At 39.6% G+C, this 25,447-nt stretch overlaps 1 protein-coding gene across 3 annotated transcripts in view; it reads right to left on the reverse strand.

The window, feature by feature from the left end:
- Nucleotides 1-7,149: 7,149 nt before the first annotated feature.
- enc2 (ectodermal-neural cortex 2) overlaps nucleotides 7,150-25,447 on the reverse strand; it is a 36,060-nt gene continuing 17,762 nt past the window's right edge. For 2 of the 3 annotated variants that reach the window (XM_079810403.1, XM_079810402.1), the window contains one exon: nucleotides 7,150-9,201. The gene's annotated coding sequence lies outside the window, so the exon portion shown is untranslated. The remainder of the gene's footprint in view (nucleotides 9,202-25,447) is intronic. The other variant, XR_013816029.1, reaches the window with a different exon arrangement.

A 25,447-nucleotide genomic window follows, 5' to 3' on the forward strand; every position in this document is an offset into this window, starting at 1 on the left:
CAATGTGCTGACAGCGCGGATGTGCAAACTAATTGTTGAAAACCTTTGCCATAAGAAGTAATTCAACTGGCCTGTCTCGTCATAAACAATAAAACGAGAGACACAAACACTTATAAATATCCTTCAGAACCTTCAAAAATTTGGCTCAAAGCTTAATCCGTGACCTCTGCTTCCCCCAGGGGTGTCTGTGCAATTCTTTGAGTCTTATGTGTGTATGTGTGTGTGTGTGTGTGTGTGTGTGTGTGTGTGTGTGTGTGTGTGTGTGTGTGTGTGTGTGTGTGTGTGTGTGTGTGTGTGTGTGTGTGTGTGTGTGTGTGTGTGTGTGTGTGTGTGTGTGTGTGTGTGTGTGTGTGTGTGTGTGTGTGTGTGTGTGTGTGTGTGTGTGTGAAAGCCATATATACCACAAAGCTGCATGTCATGTCCAGGCCCTTAAAAGCAGGGCAGCGCAGGCTACTGTCAATCGCATCACTGGGGAAATTAGCGACTGATGTCGTCCGCTTATTCTGTCACAGACGTATTGGAGCTAATGGAACATATTGATCTCGCATGTCTGCTTTAATTAAATGTGAATGGGTGATGAGCTAGTGGTATCCATGACGGCTCGGATCCCAGAGAGGGTGAATTCAATGAAGAGTCTATGAATGCTGCTTTGTGCCTGTTTTATCTCCGAGCTCTCATACTGTACGCGTAAATGAGCTGGGCCGCTGCCAGTGATTCTATGTGTGGGTGGCTATAATTATAATTGATATTATATAATTAAAGTTGTCTTGTGAAAGGGAAAGTCTTGCAACATGCTGTGACTATCTTGTTCCTACTCATTTTAAAATGTCCAAGAGTGGAAAAAAAAAATACTTGCACTAACTTGACAATACATTTTGTGTTACTATTGAGTTGGAATGGGCTATATATTTAAAAAGTCATTATTTTTGCTGACTTTATAAAAAACGTTTGTAATCTTTATTGGAAAATAATAGGCCTAATGTTGAAAGGCTTTAATTATGCTGTTATATAGGCTAGATGGTGGGTATGTGTACTTTTATTCAGCAAGGATGCATTTAAAGGAGGCATAACACACACAGGTTCTGCCAGTCTCATGTTAATATTGAGTACCTATACAGGTGCTGGTCATATAATTAGAATATCATCAAAAAGTTGATTTATTTCACTAATTCCATTCAAAAAGTGAAACTTGTATATTATATTCATTCATTACACACAGACTGATATATTTCAAATGTTTATTTCTTTTAACTTTGATGCTTATAACTGACAACTGAGGAAAATCCCAAATTCGGTATCTCAGAAAAGTTAGAATTAGAATAGCCTATTGTGAAAAGGTTCAATATTGAAGACACCTGGTGCCACATTCTAATCAGCTAATTAACTCAAAACACCTGCAAATGCCTTTAAATGGTCTCTCAGTGTAGTTCTGTGGGCTACACAATCATGGGGAAGACTGCTGACTTGACAGTTGTCCAAAAGACGACCACTGACACCTTGCACAAGGAGGGCAAGACACAAAAGGTCATTGCAAAAAAGGCTGGCTGTTCACAGAGCTCTGTGTGCAAGCACATTAATAGAGAGGCGAAGGGAAGGAAAAGATGTGGTAGAAAAAAGTGTACAAGCAATAGGGATAACCACACCCTGGAGAGGATTGTGAAACAAAACCCATTCAAAAATTGAATGGAACTAGTGAAATAAATAAACTTTTTGATGATATTCTAATTATATGACCAGCACCTGTATATATAAATATATATATATATATATATATATATACAAATAATTTTTATTCTTTGCTTTTATTATTGCCAATGTGTAATCAACTTGTAACGAAACTTAAAAAAGAGACCTTCCCCGACTTCCTAGGTTGCCTATAAAAACCTGTAGACTCATTTTTTGTGAAATTCTTGGGACGTTTTTGCCGGTAAAATCAAAAGAATGTAACGTTAATGCATGCTCCCAAAAGCCTCTCTTCTGTACTGTGACACGTGAAACGAAATCTTAATATATGTTCATGATAATGCCGAAAGAGCCATTCTGTACTGTAATATGTCAATGTGTCATCAAAGAAAAGGGATTCATTCAAACTATAGTTTCATATATTATAGCCAGATCTACTCTATAGTCTCAAATATAGGCTACTACTATGGGCTACTTGACTTGAAATATAGGCCTACTGTATAATCTTTAACAGTGTAATTTGAATTACCTCATCTGTCGACATGATGCTGTTGAATTGCAGAGCTGGTGCAAACATATCCATATCGCTATTATCAGATGCTTTCTTACCGCTGTCATTTTTGTTGTGTGTTTATATTTAGCTGTTGGAAGAAAAGCGCACAGCACATTTACATATTCATCTGAATGGCGTCAGGATGTTCGTTAACAGTATATCGCTACAAAGGTATTCTGAAGAATGAAAAAGAATACTCAGCCGTGAGTAGGCTATATTAGGGCATTGAATCACGTTCAGTCTCTTGTGCGTTATGTGGGCGAGCATGAGCAATAAGTTGCAGGCTGTAGTTCCCTCAACGGCCACAGGTGTCGCTAATAACAAGCGTTTCTGGATTCTACACATAGCCCATTTACTTTGAAAGTGAGATTGAGATCTAATGCTGCGTTCCAGGTAGGTTTTTGAGCCCATAAGTTACAACTTCAAAGCACAACTCACGACTTTTATAGCATTCCAGGCAAAGTCACGCCAAACTGCCTGAGCGCAAGGAATTGTGGTAGCTTGATGTAAACAAAATATGGCGGACCATTTGAGGCTTATGCTAAATTTACAATCATTTCTATCGCCAAAGGTGCTTACTTCTTGCTTACTTGAGGGAAAAGGTGGAGAAAAAACGGCGCATAAGGCAAGAGAAGCTGTTTTACCTTTTATTTTACGTTATTCGTATTTCCGTAGAGGCTGCCATTGTTGTTTCGCGGGCTATGTGACGTCAGAGCGCGTAACATGGGAGTACAACGATCTAGTACAAGTTCACGGGTGGGAAGTCACGGGTTTGACTGCCGTTCCAGTGCACTTTCACAGGTAGAAGGTTGGAAAAACACAGGTTGCAGGTTACCTGGAGCACGGCATTATTCACAATGATCTCTCTAGAAATGACTGAAAAAATAAGATTTACTAGAATTGTTCATATTACCACAAATTGCTTTGACCCCAAAATATTCAAGCGTATTAATATGACTAAACTGGAAAATGTGCCTTCATTTTCCCTAAATATTTTTTCTAGTCTCTTTAATTCAATGGTTTTGTGCTGTTGGCAGTCAGATATTGACCACTCCAAACAAACTGTGGTCGGTGCAAACCATGTTTATCCTTATCTGAGTCTTGTTTTCTTTTACCTGGCATCATTTTTATTGATGCTTTTTTGGGGTGAGGCAATGTCACGCAACCTGTCCTATGTTAAGATCTGAAAGCAGTATAATCCTTTTATTCTTGTCTCCACAGATGTAAAAATTATTGATGCAATGATGTAAATGATGACTAAATCTACATAGCTTCCAGTGTTGGATAGCAAATGTTTCGTTAAATTAGCAAGATGTCAAGAAAATTATTTGGTTTTCTTTTTTCCCCCTCTTTTTTTTTTTGCAAAATGTGCTACGTGTGAAAACCACTCTAGGCTTCTGAAGTTAGTGAGAATTGTGCTGAAGTGTTTCAGGGAGTTTTCGTAGGGGCAGGAGAGACCTGTTCAAATATACATGAGCGAAATGCTTTACAGCCTCAATTATGCACCAGTTCAAAGAGAACCGAGGAAAACACATTTCTGCATTTCAATTAGCAAACTGTCTCTGCATGAGATTGCCAATGCTGATCTGCCAAACAACTGCATTCAAAGACCAAACATCTTATACACACAAGGGGGAGGCTGAACTTGCAAATGTGTTTTAAACTCTTGTTCATTACAGTGTTCATGTGGTTTGAGACTGCCATAAATGCTGCTAAACCGCTAAAAAAAATACTTCTGAACTTCTATTCATCATAGAATCCTGAAACAAATTGTCTGTTTCCATAGTTAGCAGCACAACTGTTTTTAACATAGCTAATAATAAGAAATGTTTCTTGAACATCATATCAGCATATTAGAACGATTTCTGAAGGATCATGTGACTGAAGACTGGAGTAATGATGTTGAAAATTCAGCATTCATTACATTTTAAAATATGTTAAAAATAAAATAGTTTTTTTTAACCCTTAAATGCATCAATGTTTCTATATGGATCTATATCTAACATATGGATCTCTACATGTCGTGATAATATAAAACTCTTCTGATATTACAGTAGGCCTAACAATTACATAAGTATAACTAAAGCATATTTTGTTACCTTTTGGAGCTTGGAAGGGTTCATTTTGAGCAGATGTTTTATACCATCATCACTGTCCTCGTCAGAGCTAATTTCCCTGTACATTCAGCGTCTGGCTCATATTCACCATCTCAAACATATTCTCAAAACTATAATTTTTCAACATCTTCAAAATCAATAGTTTGATCGATGACAGCTTCTTCACCAGATCCAAGTGACTGTGACACTAATATTTGTTTGCGTTCAGCACTTGCTCTGCAGTAAATCGCTGAGTCATTTCAAGTTTTGCTGATACTTCCTATTCTTTTGTTTCTTTACGTCACTTCATCATTGTGTGTCAGACATTGCCACCTTGTGGAATAAAGGTGAATTACACTTATTCAGTCATCAAATATTCAATTATTGGTGTGCAGAAAAAAATATACTTACACTGCTACACACCTCAGAAGAAAAGAGATGTCGCTGTAAGAGGGAGGGGGTGTTATTTTGATAAACATTATGAGGACACATTCATTTTTAAAAGAATGATGGATGAATTTAATTGCAAAAGTACAGCAAGTATTCCATAAAAACAAGAATTGTAGAATTTGATTTTATGGGGACTTCAAATTGTTATAATATTTAACAATATTACTATTTACTAGTAGTTTTTAATATATTTTTGATTAAATGTAGCCTTGGTGAGCAGTAAATTCCCAAATGCGTGTGAAATATGACCTGGCCATATATTTCAGAAGGTTTACCCAAGGACTGTGTGATTAAAATGTTGACGTTTTGCTGTAATACATTCTTGAACCTTGTGGAGGTATTTTTCTTTGGTGTCTAAGTAGCAGCCTGGTGGCTGTTATTTGAGCCCAGTCCTCAGGGCTAGCAGGTGGCCTGAAAGGCAAAATGAGTGGCAGGAGGGACTGTGCTCAACATTCCTGCTTGGCAGAGGATTTACCTTCCATTTACCCAGGGTGCCTCGTCTCCTAGCGCCTGTTCCCTTGTCTGTCTGTCCTCCTCACCCCCTACCAGAATCCACCGGGCTGTCAGCCACCGTACCAGATTAGAAGCTTGAATGGAAATCGCAGAGAGTCTTGTCTAAGATGACAACACTATTTAGATGTTGGATACATCACAAATGTTCCACTGCCCTTACTGCACTTGAAGGGGTTAGTTCTCCATAAACACAAATAGAAATATTCACACAGCTCCGTCTCACTCCAAACTGACTAAACATTCTTGCTGCAGTGCACCAGTGTATCTGTCAGTCAGCGTCAGATGTGCTAATAGCTTCTCAAAGGCTCGAGAGAATATGAACCTGATAAAAACTTTGCAAACAGAGGTGCCTCAAGGAATCATTATGAAATGCCAGCCTCCGTTTCCAGACGACTGCACAATTTCCTGGACTCAGTGCCCTCTCCTATTTTAGGGATTAAGCAGATGTTTAAAAAACAACCACAATAAATCTACGCCTTTGGCATTGCTATTGGCATAGCCATCCTATAAAAGAGGCTGCTTACCAATAACTGTATTTGATATTCTTTTTTATAGCTTCATTTCATGTACATTTCGAGACCTATTTCACCCAAACAAATGACATTCTAGGCTCAACAGTATTATATTGTAGAAGGACAATGTTGGTTTGCGTCAAAAAAAAGAAGAAGCTACATATGTGTTCAAGTGTGCTTTCTAATATGCTAAAAAAAAAGAGTATTACTGTTGACCAGCATCCAGTCTCCATGAATTCCTGTTCATAAGAAACTAAATTCAAGCTAAAAATAATAATATTAACTAGATGAGTAAAGTTTGATGAAGTTTGCTTGAGAAAGCCAGACCAGAAAGTTTGAAAAGCTTGATAAGATTTTACTTTTGAAGTAGTTTGAAGGCAATAAAGTCCATCAGAAAAACAGATCGATAGATGTTTTATCATGTTGCTAGCATGTTTTAATACATTGCTCGCACAAATTAGCATGTTGCTAGCATATTTTAACACATTACTAGCATGAATTAACACGTTGCTAACATGTTTTTAACATGTTAACATTAATTAACATGTTTTATGTTGCTGGCATGTTTTAGCATTATTAACATGTTGTTAGCATGACATTTTGCTAACCCAAATTAGCATGTTAGTAGCATGTTTTGGCATTTCGCTAGCATTATTTAGCATGTTACTAACATGATTTAGCATTTTTGTAAGCATGATTTAACATGTTAGCATAAATTAACATGTTTGAACATGAATTATCATGTTAACTTGATTTAACGTTGCTAGCATGTTTTACCACATTGCTAGCATGTCCTAGGCTTTGTTAGTGATAGATACATATAGTGGATCTAACTTGAATACTCTTTATTGTATGAAAGTTTTGACCCCTATGTAAGTCTATGGGTTTTTTATGATTATTAATCTTCATTTTAAGAAAGTCGGATCAGTTACTGTTCAAATTTTGGCTCAGAAGAATAATGTTTATATAGTGAATCAGTAAGTTGTCTTTCTCAAACCAACTTAAATATTTCTAATTGACTGTTAATATGCTTTTTTTTAAATATAACATTTATTTTTAGTAATATAAAAATATGAACTAAATTTTATTTTGTGCAAAAACAAAGCACCTTACAACATCATTCTATCTGTAGGAGCAGGAAACCAATGGATAAAATGTCTAATTTGAGAAACATTTCAAAAAAGGTCCCTGCAGATTTAGCTAGGGCATTATAAGATTTAGCTAATAACAAAGCTTCTTCCTGTTACGTCAAAAAACCTTGGATGTTTCGTGGAGGAGTTTTCAGAGAGGAATCCAGGCGCTTTTTTAAACCTCCAGGGTGCTTATGAAACCAGTCTGCAAGCATCAAAAAATCATTTATTCAAACCCTTCAACGGACTGAATGAGCAACAAACACGTCTACCGGTATTAGGCACCAGGAATTCAGTTCACAAGGACACCAGTGGGATCTACTGCATAATGCCAGAAAGTCCCCTTCAAATGGAAATGTTTAGCTGTGAGCTGTTTACTACAGAACACAAACCCCCCTGAAAAAAAATCAAATCCATATCCCTTCTTTAAGACTGTAAGTGAGAAAGAAACCCAACCTTCAACTTCAAAATCGTGGTTGATCTTATAAGGAATTTTTTAGGTTCAATACAAGTTAAACTCAATCAACCACAAACAATTTAGACTTCCTTCTTTTCTTTAAAAACAAGCAAAAATAGAGGCATTTAAAATGGAAAGAAATAGGTCAATTTTGAAAGGATATAGAAGCAGAAGCTTATGCATCAAAGCACATACATTTTTCTGTTAAAAAATGTATTAGTTGAGCTGTAAAGCAGTTTATTTTATTTTTTTATGTCATTGCGCCATCAAGGCAAAAAGTTATTTAACACTTGGTATAGTCACTTGTGTATGGAAGCTTGTTTCAGCCACATAAAACATTTTAAAAGATAATTGCGACTTTTTATCTCACAGTTGTGAGTTTACATCTTTGGTCATCTTTTTTTCCCCTCAGAATTGCAAAATATAAACTTGCAGATATAAACTCGCAATTGCGAGGAAAACATTTTATCATCTTTTCTATCTCACAGTTCTAACATTATATCTCGCAATGGTGAGTTTATATCTTGCAGTTCTGACATTATATCACACAATTCTGACTTTATAACTCGCAATCCTGAGAAAAATAAGAATTGTGATTGAGATTATAACTCACAATTGCGAGTTTATAAGTCAGAATTGCGTGATATAGTCAGAATTGCGTGATATAGTCAGAATTGCAAGATATAAATTTGCAATTGCGGGGAAAAAAGTCAGAATTGCGTCAGAACAGACTTTATAACTCTCAAATTGCGACTTTATATCACACAATTCTGAGAAGATTAAAAAAAGTCAGAATTGCAAGATAAAAAGTCGTAATTATCATTTAGATTATTTTATGACTATTGAAACTGAATGTTTCATCGTCCCCATTCACTTCCATTGTAAGCACCTCATGGAACCCAGAATTTGTTTTTTAAGAAAACGAGGGACTAGTATAAATTCATCCACAATATTCCACAAAGGCTGCTGCCCGAGTTTAACTTGCATTGGACCCAGAATATTCCTTTAAAAATAATCCAGCATTCAAATCCAGAGGAAAACTGTAACAAACATCAAAACCCTCATCATCCAGCATGTAGTCTCGTGTGCAATTTTTTCTTTACTCTTTTGTTTGTCACAAACACATAAATTAAATGCATTTATCAAATGTTTAAACCGTCAAGAAATCTTAAAACGTGAGGAAGTCCTTGATAATACATTGTGCTGTAGAATCTATACAAGTTCCAGGATAAAACCCATTTCACAGATACTTAAATACGTTCCACAGGCATTTTACATCCTGCTCGAGTAAACTTGCACTTTCCCATGGGGATGCTCTGCATATCTGTAGATGTTTCAGATGTTTCGTTTAACGCGGTGTCCGTAAGGCGTTTTGGAAGCAACATGAACATGCTGTACTGCCAGTCAAAGTGAAGAAAGAAGTTTCATGAAGGAAAAACATGCTTTAGTTGTCGTTTGTCATGGTTCACTGGAATGTTCTTGACCTCGTTGGATTGCAAAAGAGTCTCCAAAGAGCAGATATTGGTGCAAGAGTCTATTGTGTCTTTGTGCCTCTGTTTGGCAATGAACAAGCATGGCATGAGTTAGCGTTCTGCTGTAGGGAGAAGGCCTTTGTGGCCTCTCTTCTGGAGATTTTTTTCAACTCGTCTCTGTGGCTCCTCTCAGCAGTGGATAGATGGTTTGTTTTTGAGAGTGGCCGTGACCGACCGCAGCCACACCACACCCACCGAGCAGAGGTGCTTCGGGCCAGCCAATGACAATCCAGCTCTGCTGCCGTCCATTCAGTGTGGCTAGAAGACCATGGCACCTGCAATGAGAGACGGCACAGTATAAAACCAGATTTCCTAACAACTCCCAGCCAAACTCTGTAATTCGAACCCAGTCATTGCAATCAAACTTGATGCAATTGTAACTGACTGGGAGAAAAGAACGGGAACACAGGACAGCACATTATTTTGAATATTGAGCTTAGTCAATCTATGCAAAAAGTTTGGAATGGATAGGAAAGTGTAGTTTGATTCAAGAACAAACAAACCTGTTGTTTGTAGTCAGTCAAATACATACAACGTGAAGAATGTAGTCTGATTCACAAATTATTTTTAAACATACAGTATAACTGGTGTAGACTAAGGCCACATCCACACAAAGCCAGAGCCTTCCCGATTCAATCTTTTTTTTCCTCGTTCTAAAAAAAATTCAGTAAACACAGCGTCATCTCAAGACATATCTTCGTACACACGAAACCACTGAAACCTAAAATGACAAATGGGACACCCCACGGTTTCGTGAACTTAATGGACACACAATGGCTGCCGCGTGCGCAAGTCCAAAAGACCGAAAGTGCACATGAAGTGTGCCATTTGGGACAGGGCCTAATTCTGCCACAGAGATACACAAAAAACAGAGAAGAAGACTTGGAACATGCGCCGAGACGTGGGTTGATGACATCATCGTTTCACAAAATATACGGATAGGCTGTACAAGATTTATCAACTCTGGGACCCGGTTAAAAAAAAAAATAGCGGCTTCAGGCTCCTAAAACGCCAGATGCGTCTGGACGAAACGCTGATACGATACTAAATTTTTACATATACAGCTAAACAGCGTCTAAATCCTGCAACGACACCTATGAACTGGGTCTTGTAATGAGTATACGAGTAATCAGTTAGACCGGAATCACAGTCCTGTATAACAGCACTGGCTGAATCAGAATCGAATCTGTATCGATACCCTGTATCGATACCCTACATGTATCTTGCATTGGCTGCTGTTGCAATGGAAAAGGTTGTAAATGTACCAAGTATATGTACCAAAGCTTAAAACAGAACAAGCAGACAGAAAAGAGAAAATAAGACTCAAAACCTGAATCTAAACCATTTTGAAATGAATTGGAAAAAGTATCATGATCAATCAAAGACCGAAGACTAACCTCGTCTGTTGTTGTGTCCGTTGAGAACAGATGGGATTTGCTGTCTCGTAGCACTTTAAATGAGCTTTCCCCCTAATGCCCTCTCAACATCCCTATACGCTTACAGAAGATTTAAAATCAATCGCTCACATCAGCTTCACATCCCACCAGTGCAGCTCGCCCAGGGGTGTCTGACTGCCTTTAATTCAATTCTCACCACCTCAAATACATTCCACTTTAATGCTAATGCCTCCCATAGAGGATGTAAGTGTGTTAAGCCACAACAATGAAATGATTTCAGAGCCTGCATCGACAATGCCATTGACATACCCATCAAAACTGACTTCTGCTTTTTATAAATCAAAAACAAAGTAAATATTTTGCAGATCCCAGGCGTGGGTTTCGCTTTAAATGTATCCATCTGCTTTATGATTCAATAAGTGTTAGATTCTGATCTGGCATAATAGCTGCCACATGCACTTGAAGGGAATGCTGCTGAGATGACAGTGGTTTTTAAATACTATTCAGATGTAGAGGCTAAAATTGTGTAGAAATGAGGTGCGTTTTTTTTATGTGTAATAGCCTTAGGTAAAAAGCTCAAGGTAAATCCATGTGAGCAGGTGAATGGAGTCTATAATTCTACATTGAGAAATACTATACTTATTTTAAAAGTCTACAAAGCTTTAGTTAAAAACAAAAAAATTAAAGCTGCGAGCAGCGATGAAAGGGCCCCCTCGCACCTGGTGGCCTCAGGAAAACAGTGAATAGTAGGCGACAAGCATTTAAGCGGGTAAATATACGAAAACAAATAGCAAAGTCATTCTGATGTGCCAAACTTCCTGTTGCCAGCAGGTGGCGCTTTAACTGAATATTGCCATGTAGATGTCTTCAGGTCAGGACTATTATCAAACGTGAAGTTTGGGGCAGATTGGACATTGTACACCTGACTTACAACAGCTTCCTGTTTCATGGCGAAACATCAGACTTTGTCAGCGAAAACTCAAGATCTTAATCATTTAAACATCAACAAGGCCTTAATATTAGACTGACCAAATATGATGTTGTTCTGGTTACATTTCTATGAGGAGTTAATTACAGTGTAAAACATGTAACTGAATATTGGCAAGTAGATGTCTTCAGGCCAGGACTCTAATAAAACATGTAAAGTTTGGGGCAGATCATACAATCTCTGCCTGAGTTACAACAACTTCCTGTTTCATGGCGAAACATCTGAATTTGTGAAGCTGCCACGCCCTTCAGGGAAAACTCAAGATCTATCGCAATTTAACATCGCAAAGGCCTTTAGATTAGATTGTGCAAATATGATGTTGATCTGATTAAATCTCTAGGAGTTTGTTAAAGTACTGGAAATGGCAAAATTTGCAACAATTTTGAAAAGAAAATTCAAGATATCTCACTTCCTGTTGGTTTTCTGATTTAGTACCATGAGACTTTTATGTAGGTATTGGGCTGTTACATGTGTGTACCGAATGTCATACTTGTAAGTGAAATGTAGCGGGAGGGGCGCTTCTTTGAAATTTTGTAGGAGGCGCTATCGAGCTGTTTTGCCACACCTAATTCTGAAACCCATATTAGATGTTGATTTTTCGCCACTTCTGATGCGGGTGCAAAGTTTCATTAGTTTTCGAGCATGTTTAGGCCCTCATTCATTCAGGGGCCGAGCAATTACAATAGGGTCCTCACACCATCACATCACCAGGTGCTCGGGCCCTAATAATACATAAAATTAACACATCCAGAATTAACCAACATAACTATTTTACATAACATAAGCCTTTTCCTTTATTCAGAATAGCAAAAAAAAAGTTAATTTCAACATTTACTCTCCAGATCCAGTCCCATACTGCAAACTAAAACAATCCAGCCTCAGTCGACAGCAAAACACGTTAACTTCCATTTAATATATTTAAATGAAAAGAAATTAAATTATTGTGACCATTCAATAACTTTTTTTTTTCAAGCATCAAGATCTATTCCTATTTTAGTCTGATTAATGTTGATGAAGCCAAGCTACAATTGCATTATCTAGGTAGTCCAGATGATTTCAGTTCAATTAAAGCATTAACATGACATTTAAAAAAAAGACACTAGTCCGACTGAAATGCAAATGTACTTGTTTGCCAAGTTATGGAGGTCGCTTCCAACTGGAAACTAACTTTTACAATTTAAAAAATTAGAGCTGCATGATATATCGGCTACCATATCAGTATCGGCCCGTCGATGTTCATTTTTAATGTTATAGTTATAAATAATAATAAAATTTGGCCGATATATTAAAACCGATGAATTATTTCCTTCAGCTGACACACGCATGTTTGCCATGATGGTTTTGAATTGATTGAAATATGATGGGCTCACTTCAAAAAAGGTAAATACAGTTAAGTCTGTCATATAGGCTACATAAAACTTTAATGAGAACATTATAACTATAACATTATATAGTGTGCTTGGGACATGGCTTTTAATGGTGAGACTTTTATTTTTGTTTTTGTAATCCGTTTCTTAAAAATGTATAAAAAATTTGGAATCTGAAAATTTGAAATTTTTCAAATCTTGCTGCGATAGTCGGAATTTAGCCACAACACTGGTTACATCACTTTCCAACCGCGGCAACACCTTCCCTCACAGTCGTTTAGATTTTTTTTATAGTAAGTTTAGTTAGAGAACAGACACTACAATTAAAAACTGAAAGTGTCTGTTCAATTCAGCATGAGCTGAGCGAGTCACAGCACAAATCAGTAAGGGTGTGACGAGACACTTATCTCACGAGACGAGACAAGACGAGATTTTAACATAGTATTTTTAAGAAATCCTCAATGATGAAATGGATGACTAGAAAATTGTTTGCAGGTGCATTTGAAATGTTTTAACTCATCATATTATATTAATGTCATTTCAGTTCTACTTTCTGAGTATGAATTATCATATGCAGTAAAAGACAACAAGCACTGTAAGAGTTTTGCCAAAAACTCTGTCCTGTATGATTGTCTCTTCTGACTTTAGAACTGCACATGAGCTTCTGTTGACCTCCTAACTGAACTCCTTCCCACAAACTGATCATAGCTATTAAGTGCAAACAATAACCAGAATACCATAATCAAAGTACTCAATATTCAAAGTGCAAATAGAGACCACATTTTTCTTCAAGCATGATACAGAGCTAAGAAATGGTTACAACGAGATAGCTTTTACACTCACCTAAAGGATTATTAGGAATACCTGTTCAATTTCTCATTAATGTAATTATCTAATCAACCAATCACATGGAAGTTGCTTCAATGCATTTAGGGGTGTGGTCCTGGTCAAGACAATCTCCTGAACTCCAAACTGAATGTCAGAATGGGAAAGAAAGGTGATTTAAGCAATTGAGCGTGGCATGGTTGTTGGTGCCAGACGGGCCGGTCTGAGTATTTCACAATCTGCTCAGTTACTGGGATTTTCACACACAACCATTTCTAGGGTTTACAAAGAATGGTGTGAAAAGGGAAAAACATCCAGTATGCGGCAGTCCTGTGGGCGAAAATGCCTTGTTGATGCTAGAGGTCAGAGGAGAATGGGCCGACTGATTCAAGCTGATAGAAGAGCAACTTTGACTGAAATAACCACTCGTTACAACCGAGGTATACAGCAAAGCATTTGTGAAGCCAAAACACACACAACCTTGAGGCGGATGGGCTACAACAGCAGAAGACCCCACCGGGTACCACTCATCTCCACTACAAATAGGAAAAAGAGGCTACAATTTGCACAAGTTCACCAAAATTGGACAGTTGAAGACTGGAAAAATGTTGCCTGGTCTGATGAGTCTCGATTTCTGTTGAGACATTCAGATGGTAGAGTCAGAATTTGGCGTAAACAGAATGAGAACATGGATCCATCATGCCTTGTTACCACTGTGCAGGCTGGTGGTGGTGGTGTAATGGTGTGGGGGATGTTTGCTTGGCACACTTTAGGCCCCTTAGTGCCAATTGGGCATCGTTTAAATGCCACGGCCTACCTGAGCATTGTTTCTGACCATGTCCATCCCTTTATGACCACCATGTACCCATCCTCTGATGGCTACTTCCAGCAGGATAATGCACCATGTCAAAAAGCTTGAATCATTTCAAATTGGTTTCTTGAACATGACAATGAGTTCACTGTACTAAAATGGCCCCCACAGTCACCAGATCTCAACCCAATAGAGCATCTTTGGGATGTGGTGGAACGGGAGCTTCGTGCCCTGGATGTGCATCCCACAAATCTCCATCAACTGCAAGATGCTATCCTATCAATATGGGCCAACATTTCTAAAGAATGCTTTCAGCACCTTGTTGAATCAATGCAAAGTAGAATTAAGGCAGTTCTGAAGGCGAAAGGGGGTCAAACACAGTATTAGTATGGTGTTCCTAATAATCCTTTAGGTGAGTGTATATTGGGAGATATTCGCTTGCCTCAAGGAGCCGCTTTCAAACAGCGGTAACGTATTGAAATCGTGCTTGAATGCGTGCTCGCGTTTACTTTCACTTTGAATTTCGCGATCATGTGTACTCTGGGAATAGTACTGGTGCTGCTGAGCGCGTATTGTTAAATATAAGTATGACGCTTCTGCTGCGTAAAGAATCCTCCGCCACAAAGTCTATTAACATGTAACACACACTCGTAACACGCTCAATGCGAGCGCTCGTCTTCTCGACACGTGATCAGTGCTGTGCACTACGTACGACTCGAACCGCTCGTGTTGGATGAGCTGAATTGAAGTGACGTTATCCACCTGAATTAAATTGTTTTTATTTCTATAAAAAGCCAAACTAGAGTGGAGGCGTAATGTAAACGTAGTGTTGGCATATTCTATCCTAATTTCACCCTCACACTCGTCATTACATTATGACACGAGACAGCGTTCACCTCGACGAGAAATCTTGTCACAGTTTAGTCTCGCGAGATCTTGTGGCACGAGCTCTCGTCACACCCCTACAAATCAGGAATCAGACTTCCCCTCACTTGTCCTAATTCTCTTTTTTTTTCGTTTTTTTCCCCCGCCTAACTGTTGACTGACGAGACGATGGCGGAAGATTTGGTTTCAAAAGTGAAATGTAAAAGCGCTTATAAGCGAGTTTGTCATTTTTCGGTTTTGTTGTTGTGTTTTTCCTTAAAGGGTTAGTTCACCCAAAAATGAAAATTATGTCATTAATTACTTACCCTCATGTCGTTCGACACCCGTAAGACCTCCGTTCATCTTTGGAACAGAAATTAAGATATTTTAGTTGAAATCTGATGGCTCTGAAAGGCCTCCGTTTGGCACAATGGCACTGTACACTCTCAAGACCCTTAAAAGGTACTAAAGACGTCGTTACAAAGTCCATCTCACTACAGTGGTTCTAAAATAACTTTATAAATCGGCGAGAATAGTTTTTGTGCGCAAAACACCCCTAAATAACGACTTACATAGTGATGGAGATTTCAAAACAAGGCATCATGAAGCTTCGAAGCGTTATGAATCAATGAGCCGAATCATGATTCGGATCGCGTGTCAAACCACCAAACTGCTGAAATTTGGCGATTCAAACTGCTGATTCGACTCGCTGATTCATAACGCTTCGAAGCTTCATGATGCCTTGTTTTGAAATCGTCATCACTATGTAAGTCGTTATTTAGGGTTTTTTTGCGCACAAAAACTATTCTCACCGATTTATAAAGTTATTGTAGAACCACTGTAGTGAGATGGACTTTGTAACGACGTCTTTAGTACCTTTTAAGGGTCTTGAGAGTGAACCGTGCCATTGTGCCAATGGAGGCCTTTCAGAGCCATCAGATTTCAAATAAAATATCTTCATTTCTGTTCCGAAGATGAACGGAGGTCTTATGCTGCGTTCACAACAAACGCGAATAGAGCGTCTGGCGCGAGTGATTTCAATGTTAAGTCAATGGAAAGGCGCGTTGACGTGCAGAAGGCGCGTTTCGCGCGGCATGAAGGACGCGAATCCGCCTCGTTCGCGCGAATTGGACACAAATTGAGCGTCTTGCGCGATATGCGCGTAACACGCAAATGGTGCTTTTGTGCATTCACGCGTTTGAAGCGAATTCGCATCTGCCGCCCGAGTTGAAAATTTTGAACTTTGGCGTCAATTCGCGCCGCGTTAACCAATCAGGAGCCTGCTTGCTGCTGTCACGTGGTAAAGTGACGTGTATGAGAAACCCTGCATAAATTAAAAATAGTACTATTGTGTCACAAAATGTAGTTTTAAGACTTTTTCAGGTGGGAATGTAGTTGTTTAAAGCTCAAATCTGTGGTTTATTTATAAAGAGAGCGCCTATTTAAAAAAATAATCTTGTGTTTTTGGAGTTGTGAGATCCAGGCGATCACCGGGCAATCACTGCTCATAACCCCAGCGAAGGCAGCCTTTCCTCGGCCAGTCCTTCTGGCGTCTGCCGCTGGCTCTGATGTCCTGTAGTGGTTCGTTTTGTGTAGATCTAACGGCCGAGCTTTGCTCTCATGAATCTATAATTTGTTGTCTGCCAAATCGTTTTGACTGAGGGCAAAGAGAAGTTTCATAACTTTATATTATAAGGATATTTAAACATACATGCAGTGAAGATAATGTAGGAGTTGCCTGGACCACTTTGTGTGGCTATTAATGCTTAATATATATTTTTAATGAAAATGAAAAGAGGCAGAGTGGTGTTTTATGACATATTTCTCCTGGAGTGCCTTGAATGCGCGTCAATTTCGCTTCCAGCGCTCGATTTCTACGCGCGTCCAATTCTCTGCGGACACGCGAATGCATTCAAAATGTTCGCGCGTGAAACTAGACGCGGTAGACGCGATTTTGACGCTCAATTCGCGTTTGGTGTGAACGCAGCATTACGGGTGTCGAACGACATGAGGGTAAGTAATTAATGACAGAATTTTCATTTTTGGGTGAACTAACCCTTTAAGTATAATAATGAACCTACCATTCAAGCAATTGCCTCCCAAATTGGCGCTAATTCTAGAAAGTAAAATGCGCACAGCCACACATAATGGTCCACTGGCACGGAGCTAAGCTGTACGTCGATGGGAACATTTCCTCACCATCACATCCCTATGGCCAATATATCGGTTACCGGTATAAAGTATAAAGAATTATTGGTATCGGTCAATTTTTATATCAGTGTAGGGCTGCACGATTATGACAAATCATAATTGTCGATTATTCCCTTGAAATTGTAATTGCGATTATTAATTACGATTACCACAATTTACATTGAGCGATGTTTTGAAATGCTTTATGCCATTGTTTGAAGTGATTGCATGCCATATATCAGAATAAACAAGCTGAAAACACTATTCCTGAAAAACGATTATTGATTTTCTATAGCATAAAGACTCAAAAGTCAAATATACATTCATTTGGTTCCTTTAAATACAATAAGTAAAAAAATATGCATGGTATTATAATGTTATACTAAAACGAAAAAATTAAAACAATGGGGAACAAACTTAAGATAACCTGTAAAAAAAAATAAAATAAATAAAAACATTAAGTGAATCATATAAGTGGACTTTTTTTTGTAATTGCGATTACATTTTTAAGATTACACTCTTTTTAAGAAGGGGGACCGGAGGGTGTGTTCCAACTACAGGGGGATCACACTTCTCAGCCTCCCCGGGAAAGTCTATGCCAGGGTACTGGAGAGGAGAATACGGCCGATAGTAGAACCTCGGATTCAGGAGGAACAGTCTGGTTTTCGTCCGGGCCGTGGTACACTGGACCAGCTCTATACCCTCTACAGGGTGCTGGAGGGTTCATGGGAGTTTGCCCAACCAGTCCACATGTGTTTTGTGGATTTGGAGAAGGCATTCGACTGTGTCCCTCGCGGCATCCTGTGGAGGGTGCTCGGGGAGTATGGGGTCCGGGGTCCTTTGCTAAGGGCTGTCCGGTCCCTGTACGACCAAAGCAGGAGTTTGGTCCGCATTGCCGGCAGTAAGTCAGACTTGTTCCCGGTGCATGTTGGACTCCGGCAGGGCTGCCCTTTGTCGCCGGTTCTGTTCATAATTTTTATGGACAGAATTTCTAGGCGCAGCCAGGGGCCGGAGGGTGTCAGGTTTGGGGACCATGCGGTTTCGTCTCTGCTCTTTGCGGATGACGTTGTCGTGTTGGCCCCTTCTAACCAGGACCTTCAGCATGCACTGGGACGGTTTGCAGCCGAGTGTGAAGCGGCTGGGATGAGGATCAGCACCTCCAAATCCGAGGCCATGGTCCTCAGTCGGAAAAGGGTGGTTTGCCCTCTTCAGGTTGGTGGAGAGTTCCTGCCTCAAGTGGAGGAGTTCAAGTATCTAGGGGTCTTGTTCACGAGTGAGGGGAGGATGGAACGGAAGATTGACAAACGGATCGGTGCAGCTTCTGCAGTAATGCGGTCGATGTACCGGTCTGTTGTGGTGAAGAAAGAGCTAAGCCGTAAGGCGAAGCTCTCGATTTACCTGTCAATCTACGTTCCTACTCTCACCTATGGTCATGAGCTTTGGGTCATGACCGAAAGGACAAGATCCCGGATACAGGCGGCCGAAATGAGTTTTCTCCGCAGGGTGGCTGGGCGCTCCCTTAGAGATAGGGTGAGGAGCTCAGTCACTCGGGAGGAACTCGGAGTAGAGCCGCTGCTCCTCCACATCGAGAGGGGTCAGTTGAGGTGGCTCGGGCATCTGTTCCGGATGCCTCCTGAGCGCCTTCCCGGGAAGGTGTTTCGGGCATGTCCAACCGGGAGGAGGCCCCGGGGAAGACCTAGGACACGCTGGAGGGACTATGTCTTCCGGCTGGCCTGGGAACGCCTCGGTGTCCCCCCGGAAGAGCTGGAGGAAGTGTCTAGGGAGAGGGAAGTCTGGGCATCTCTGCTTAGACTGCTGCCCCCGCGACCCGGCCTTGGATAAAGCGGAAGAAGATGGATGGATGGATGGACATAATTGGGGCCTCCGTAATTGTAAGCACGATTGTGCAGCCCTATATCAGTGCATCCCTAAAAGAAAATGGTTCAACATTTCTTCAGAACTGGCACTTCTGTGTAGATAACAGGTTGCAAACAGCATATGCTTATTAAAAAATAAGACTTTGTTGTCTAGATGGGTTAAAGTGAACATGGCATTACTCGCTAATACGGCGATGGTAAAGAATACATATAAGGAGTGATTATAGTGAGCAGTGCCAATCCAGGAAACAGAGAGCTGCTGCCATTTGAGTGTGCAAATCCACAGATAGTTTAAACGGCACATCGACCAGGCAAAGCTTATCCAGCCTTCACCCAACTGTGTCAGTGCTTGGTGGGTCAGAGAGGATAAAGTGCATGGGAAATCTGGGCTTTTGCTACCTGTATCGGCCTGTTTCCGCCAGTTGGGAGAACAGTGTACACTGCCAAAACATCATGTTTCCAGCTTTAGTAACATGCATGCCACAAAGAGAGATTAGATTAAAACAGCCCAATCCGATTTATGGGCTCTGCAAAAGCAAAACAATTAGCTGGTTTAGTTTTTCCTGGGACGGGAGGTTGTGGTGGTTGGCAAAGGGTCAGAACTGTTCCAACTGGCAAATTACCTGGATTAGTTGAGCACAATGCTGCCCAATGAAACTGCACTGTTGGCAGAAAAATGAGTAACTAAGTCTTATTGAGGACATATGGTATGTGCTACAGGCGTGTCAAAGGGAACGTCATTACAGGCCAATGCCTGAATATTCCCTATTATATTTTCCTGGAGCTTCTGGTCATAATTCAAGTCCTGTAAAGTAAGTTGCAGTTAGTAAGCAAGTTTGATGTTACTTTTTAAAAGCATAATTTACTAGCTCATACTAGTATGGCATTTGAAAACGATGGTGTTGTTTGGGCAATCTCTGACCATTTATCCTGTGGTCCCTCTGAGGAAAAACCAAAACTGCGCCAGCATTTTCCTACTGAAATCACACACACACACACACACACACACACACACACACAAATGCTAGTTGATTCCATCAAACACGGCTTAGGGAGATTCCCGAACAGAAGTGGTTTGAGAAGTCCAATGTCTCAGAGAAAGGCCTTTGTTCAGGTAAAGTGCTGGAGGAGGAGTAACTTAAAGGAAATGGCCTGAAACCTGTTCACATGCACAGTCACAGTGGATTTTGTCTGTTTATGTCTACATCACATAATGCATACAAATATATATATACATATATATATATATATATATACATATACAAATATATATATACATATATATATATATATATATATAAAAAATCTAACTTTTCTGTGGAATGGAAAAGATAAACATTTTTTGGGTTTTGTTTTTTTATTTGTTCCACAGTGAAAGTCAGTGGGGTTCAATGTTGATTGAGTTTTATTGTATAGCCAAAAAAATTTTATTAAACAAATTATTTAAAGGGCGTGTTAGTAATATGTGCCTATAGGCGGGTGCACAAGAGAAGCATTCAGTCTTTCCGCTCGCAGATTCCGACATGTAAATAGCGAATCTGCCCTGGTGTCAATGCAACTGGCTTTGAAAAGGGAACGGGAGAGGAGACTCTGATTGGTTTATTGCATATTACGCCCAAAACACACCCATGACTCATTAAGAGACTAGGTACAACCCTTTTAGACCAACTGTTTTTTCTGTCGTTAAACTAGCAAAAGTGGATTGGGACACACCCCAAGTTCACCTGCCTGGCGCTTCAGACCATGTGCTTTGATAGTTAAAATAGGGCCCTTTGTGTTCTATAGAAGAAAGTTGGAACAACATGAAAGCAAGCATTTTAATTTTTGGTTGAACTATATCTTTAAGCTTTGACACAGAAAATAACGTGCAGTTTATAAACGATACCATTTAGAAAAAACATACGTGACAATGTGTGGCATAAAAAAAAAACTATTCTAGGGAATAACATGATACAAGCTTTACATCCTTTTCATTTAATGGACAACCTCTGCCACCAAACTCTGAAAGCTTTTCTTTATTTTCTTTCCTTTTTTAGGGACGTTAGGTCTCTAGAAAAACATAATACACCGTGAAACTTGATTTACAGTTTTCAGCAAGGCTGTCTGATTATGACTAATAACGTCAAATTTAGGCGGTGGGATTCAATTATCCTGTTGTCTAAAATGATGCACAGCTTTCTGAAATGGATTACAGTCAGGTACTCTTCTCCTTGTCCCTGGCCGCTGCAGGTTTTAAAATATTTATAACCTGAAAGTGGAATCCCAACCCTGCACAGGCCTTTAAATCATTTATGAAGCTCATTCTTCTCTGTTTTGTTTTTCATAATGACACACAGAGCCATTCCACCAACAGGCATTTTAAGCATGAGACCATAAAGCTGGACCGCCTATACTCGCCTCTATTAATGCTTCATTGCTTCAACTCAGTTGGAGTTTAAAACACACCAGCCTTTGCTTTCATCACCCACTTCTTCGGTTACTTTATCAGGAGGGAGAAGGTTGCTAACAGGGTAAAGAGATGAATAGGAGAGTGTGGGAGGTCTATATAATACTTGAAGAATTTGAAATCTGCCATCTTTGCTCAAGGGCGGTCAGTTCTGCTGCAAGCTTGTTTTTGAGCAAATTACCTGAGCCTTAAATAACAAATCGCTCTAAAGCCAAAGGAAAATGGCATCAGAAGGAATCTGATTGTTGAATGTTATTATGAAAAAGCCAAGCTGTGACATTAAAAGCCGATTTTCCACCTTCTGTTTTAAGAACGGTTCCAGTTAAGGCCCCGATATACTTCAAACAAAATCGAAGAACGAACTGATGTGATGTCATTTTGAACAAAATAAGGCCGAAACGTTCGTTTGGAGTTCGTTTTGGAAGTGTGAAACAGCTTGCCAAAGTGAGCTTCGGCTGGTAAACACCTTCGTACTACCGTTGGTCCGTGGCCATTACGTAAGGTAGGTGTGTGCTACAAAATCTTTTCCAATTCATTTCTCCTCACGAGTCTTAGGGCCCTATGAAATCTGTTTTATTTTTTCCCAAATTCCGTTTTATTTTTTCCCAAATTCCGTTTTTTCCGTTTTATTTTTTTCTAATTCCTTTCTAATTCCTTTGAAATTTTTGGGAATTCAGTTTTTTTTATCCTTAGCTGTTATTTTAGTCGTAAAAAGAGTGTTTTTAATGTTAATATAATAGAACATAAAACATAAAATAGGAATGACCTTAAATTTATTGAGGTAACAAACATCACATTTACTTTTCAGGACAAAATACTGCAACATAACACTGCACTCTAAGCACTTCAAGTCACTAGATATTAGTGCTGTGAATTGATAATAAAAAAAACGAATTAAATCGCATTTTTTCTGTAATTAATCATGATTAATTGCAATTAAAAACATTGGAGTTTTTAATATTTTGATATTGTAATAATTTCAGTTACTCTCCAAATTAATTTAGAAACAATTTAAAGACAGCATATTTTAAATGTGTGTTGTAATGGCATCTTTTTATGAATGAAGGCCAGTATCACTGATATTAATGTCTATATGAAACATTGATAACGTTACATTACAGTATAACTGAAAGCTACCAATTTCAACATTTATTAGGCTTTAAAAAATAACTTAATTTAATTGAACTTAAAACAATCTTTACACAAACCCATTATACTAAATGTTATATTTACCTGTGTCCTTCCCTGTCAGACATGGTCTATACACAAATTGAATAAAGTTATCAACACCTTTCTTAACTGCATAAATAATAAGTGAAACATAGATGAATCATCATTAAAGCTACAATCTTCTGTTCCCGTTGTTCTTTGAACATTAATGACAGACATTATCAGTGCTACTGTCACTTTAAGATCTACTTCAGCCAAACATGATGTGGATAATGCTGCCTTCACGTGCTATCGGAAATTTGATGATTCCGACTTCTGAAGTCGTGATTACGAGCGCATTGCATTCAAGTTTCAAAATGTGAGGGCGTTCATGTGCAATGTTTACCTAGGAAACTCGTATATTACGATAATTCCGAGAGCATGTGAAGGCAGCATAAGACGCACTGACCCGCGCATCTCATTTTCTCTCAAGTTCATTTAAGGCATTATTTTCCATACAGTACATTAAAGTGCATTAAAAACAAGGCAAAATACAGCAAGCACTCCCCGTGAGGGAACTGCTCGGCTCGGTACAGAGGGCTTAGCGTTGAGTTTCTTAACTTTTTCGCCGACGAAAGCAGAGCCGTGGTGAGTCGCTTCGCCATACTTTCATTGTTTTGAAGGGGGAGCTGAAATGACGGGAAGGGTCGTGTTGCCCAGATTTGCTTCCCCCGGTCTGCATTTTCCCCAGACATACAACCGCATTTCATTCCAAATATGTAAAATTCCGGGAAATTCCGCGTTAACACACTAGATTCCGCGTTAATATGCCAATTCCGCGATTCCGTCTGCGATTCGGTGATCGCGGAAATCATAGGGCCCTAGAGTCTGTGGAAGTCCGACGTCAGCGAGGGAAAACATGAACACTGGAGAGCTACTTTGTAGTAGAAACCGAAGTTGTACCTCTGATTAAATGAGATACTGAAGGCCTGTTCACATCGGGACGATTTTCGTGCGCGTTTAATCGCAGACGTTTAACGCCTTGTGACTAAACAAAGGGCGCCAATGTGAGTGTGCACACCGACGCACAAAACGGCAGCCGTAAAAGCGTCATTTTTAAAAAACGCCTCGGTTTTTATTTTTATTTTGACGCGGCGTGTTAAAAACTGGCCGACCAATGAGATCAGCGCTTTTGTTCACATGCCTGGAACTGCTGAAGTGACAGTAAAACACGACTTGGTGGCGCTCAAGCACAAAATGGTTTTGCCGAGCAAACATTGATATGACAAAAGAAGTGGTAAGTAGACAAAGAAGAAGATGAGCTGCTAATGCTGCTTGCCAGTTAGCAAAAAGTGTGTGAATGGTTTTGACAAGCATGTAAATACTGTCTCTCTTCTTCTTCTTCTTCTTCTGAGTGACAAGCGAGTGACAGAAGTGTAAAGTGGCGCAGTAGCAGTACCACCTTGTGTACTGGGAGCGTTGTCTACTGAATGTGCACGTTCACTCGGCGCATCGCCAGTGAAAATCGCTTGGGTGCAAACATTCAAGACACACCGAAAAACGTCACGAAAAACGCTGGCGATAAGCACGCGCGATATTCGTCCCGGTTTTTACAGGCCGTGACACTGTTTTTCATATTTATTATGATAAAGCTGCTTGATTTGAAGCAGTCAATTGTATAAAGTGTTATAATACTTAGCACATGTTTACATATTCATTTAAACTCTGCTCTCAGCAGAGTGGGCGGTCTCAGATGTTCGATAACAGTATATTGCGTATTTCGAACTTCGTTTTACCCCTAAACGAAGAACGAAAAAAGAACTTCACTTTAAAGGTCCTGTTTTTCGTGTTTTTTTGAAGCTTTGATTGTGTTTACAGTGTGCAATATAACATGTGTTCATGTTTCATGTGTAAAAAAACACAGTATTTTTCACACAATTTACTTATCTGTATACTGCTGTTTTCACTGTCCTCAAAACAGCCTGAGAATTTCCTCGTTCTATGAAGTCCCTCCTTCAGAAATACGTAACGAGTTCTGATTGTGCCAGTGGTTCCCGTGTTGTGATTGGACAGCAGCTTAGGGAACGTTGCCCGGAAAGGTCACGCCTCTTACCATAACGGCAGATGAACGCGCTCAAACTACAGCCCCTGAAGGTCAAACAAAGGTGATTTGACTCCGGGATGAAAATAACAGCGTCTGAACGACATGGCGACAAACGCAACCGAACCGAACGCAACACTTCCTCTTCTCCACGAGGGAGCAACAAGACCACGCCCCCTTTTCCGCGTATTCTTGTGGGCGGAGGTTAGTCGACAAACTGTTCTACTGACGTCATTAAAGCAGGATGTACAGGGATGTAGTCCAAACCGGCCGTTCGCTGTAGGCTTTGAAAGGGAACTTCTGTCAAATAAAATATCTCGCTTGGCATTGAACTTTGAGCTTTATAATTTTACAGGTATTATTTATGCTCTAACAGCAACATTACACACTAACTAAAGTTTGAAAAATGGGATCACGAAGAACAGGACCTTTAAGTATATCGGGGCCTTTATATTTCCACTTGAGCCCGGTACGGCACCATTACAAACCGTCCTCGTCCCAGAATT

This window comes from Gobio gobio (assembly GCF_949357685.1).
Source record: "Gobio gobio genome assembly, chromosome: 25".
NCBI lineage: Eukaryota > Metazoa > Chordata > Actinopteri > Cypriniformes > Gobionidae > Gobio > Gobio gobio.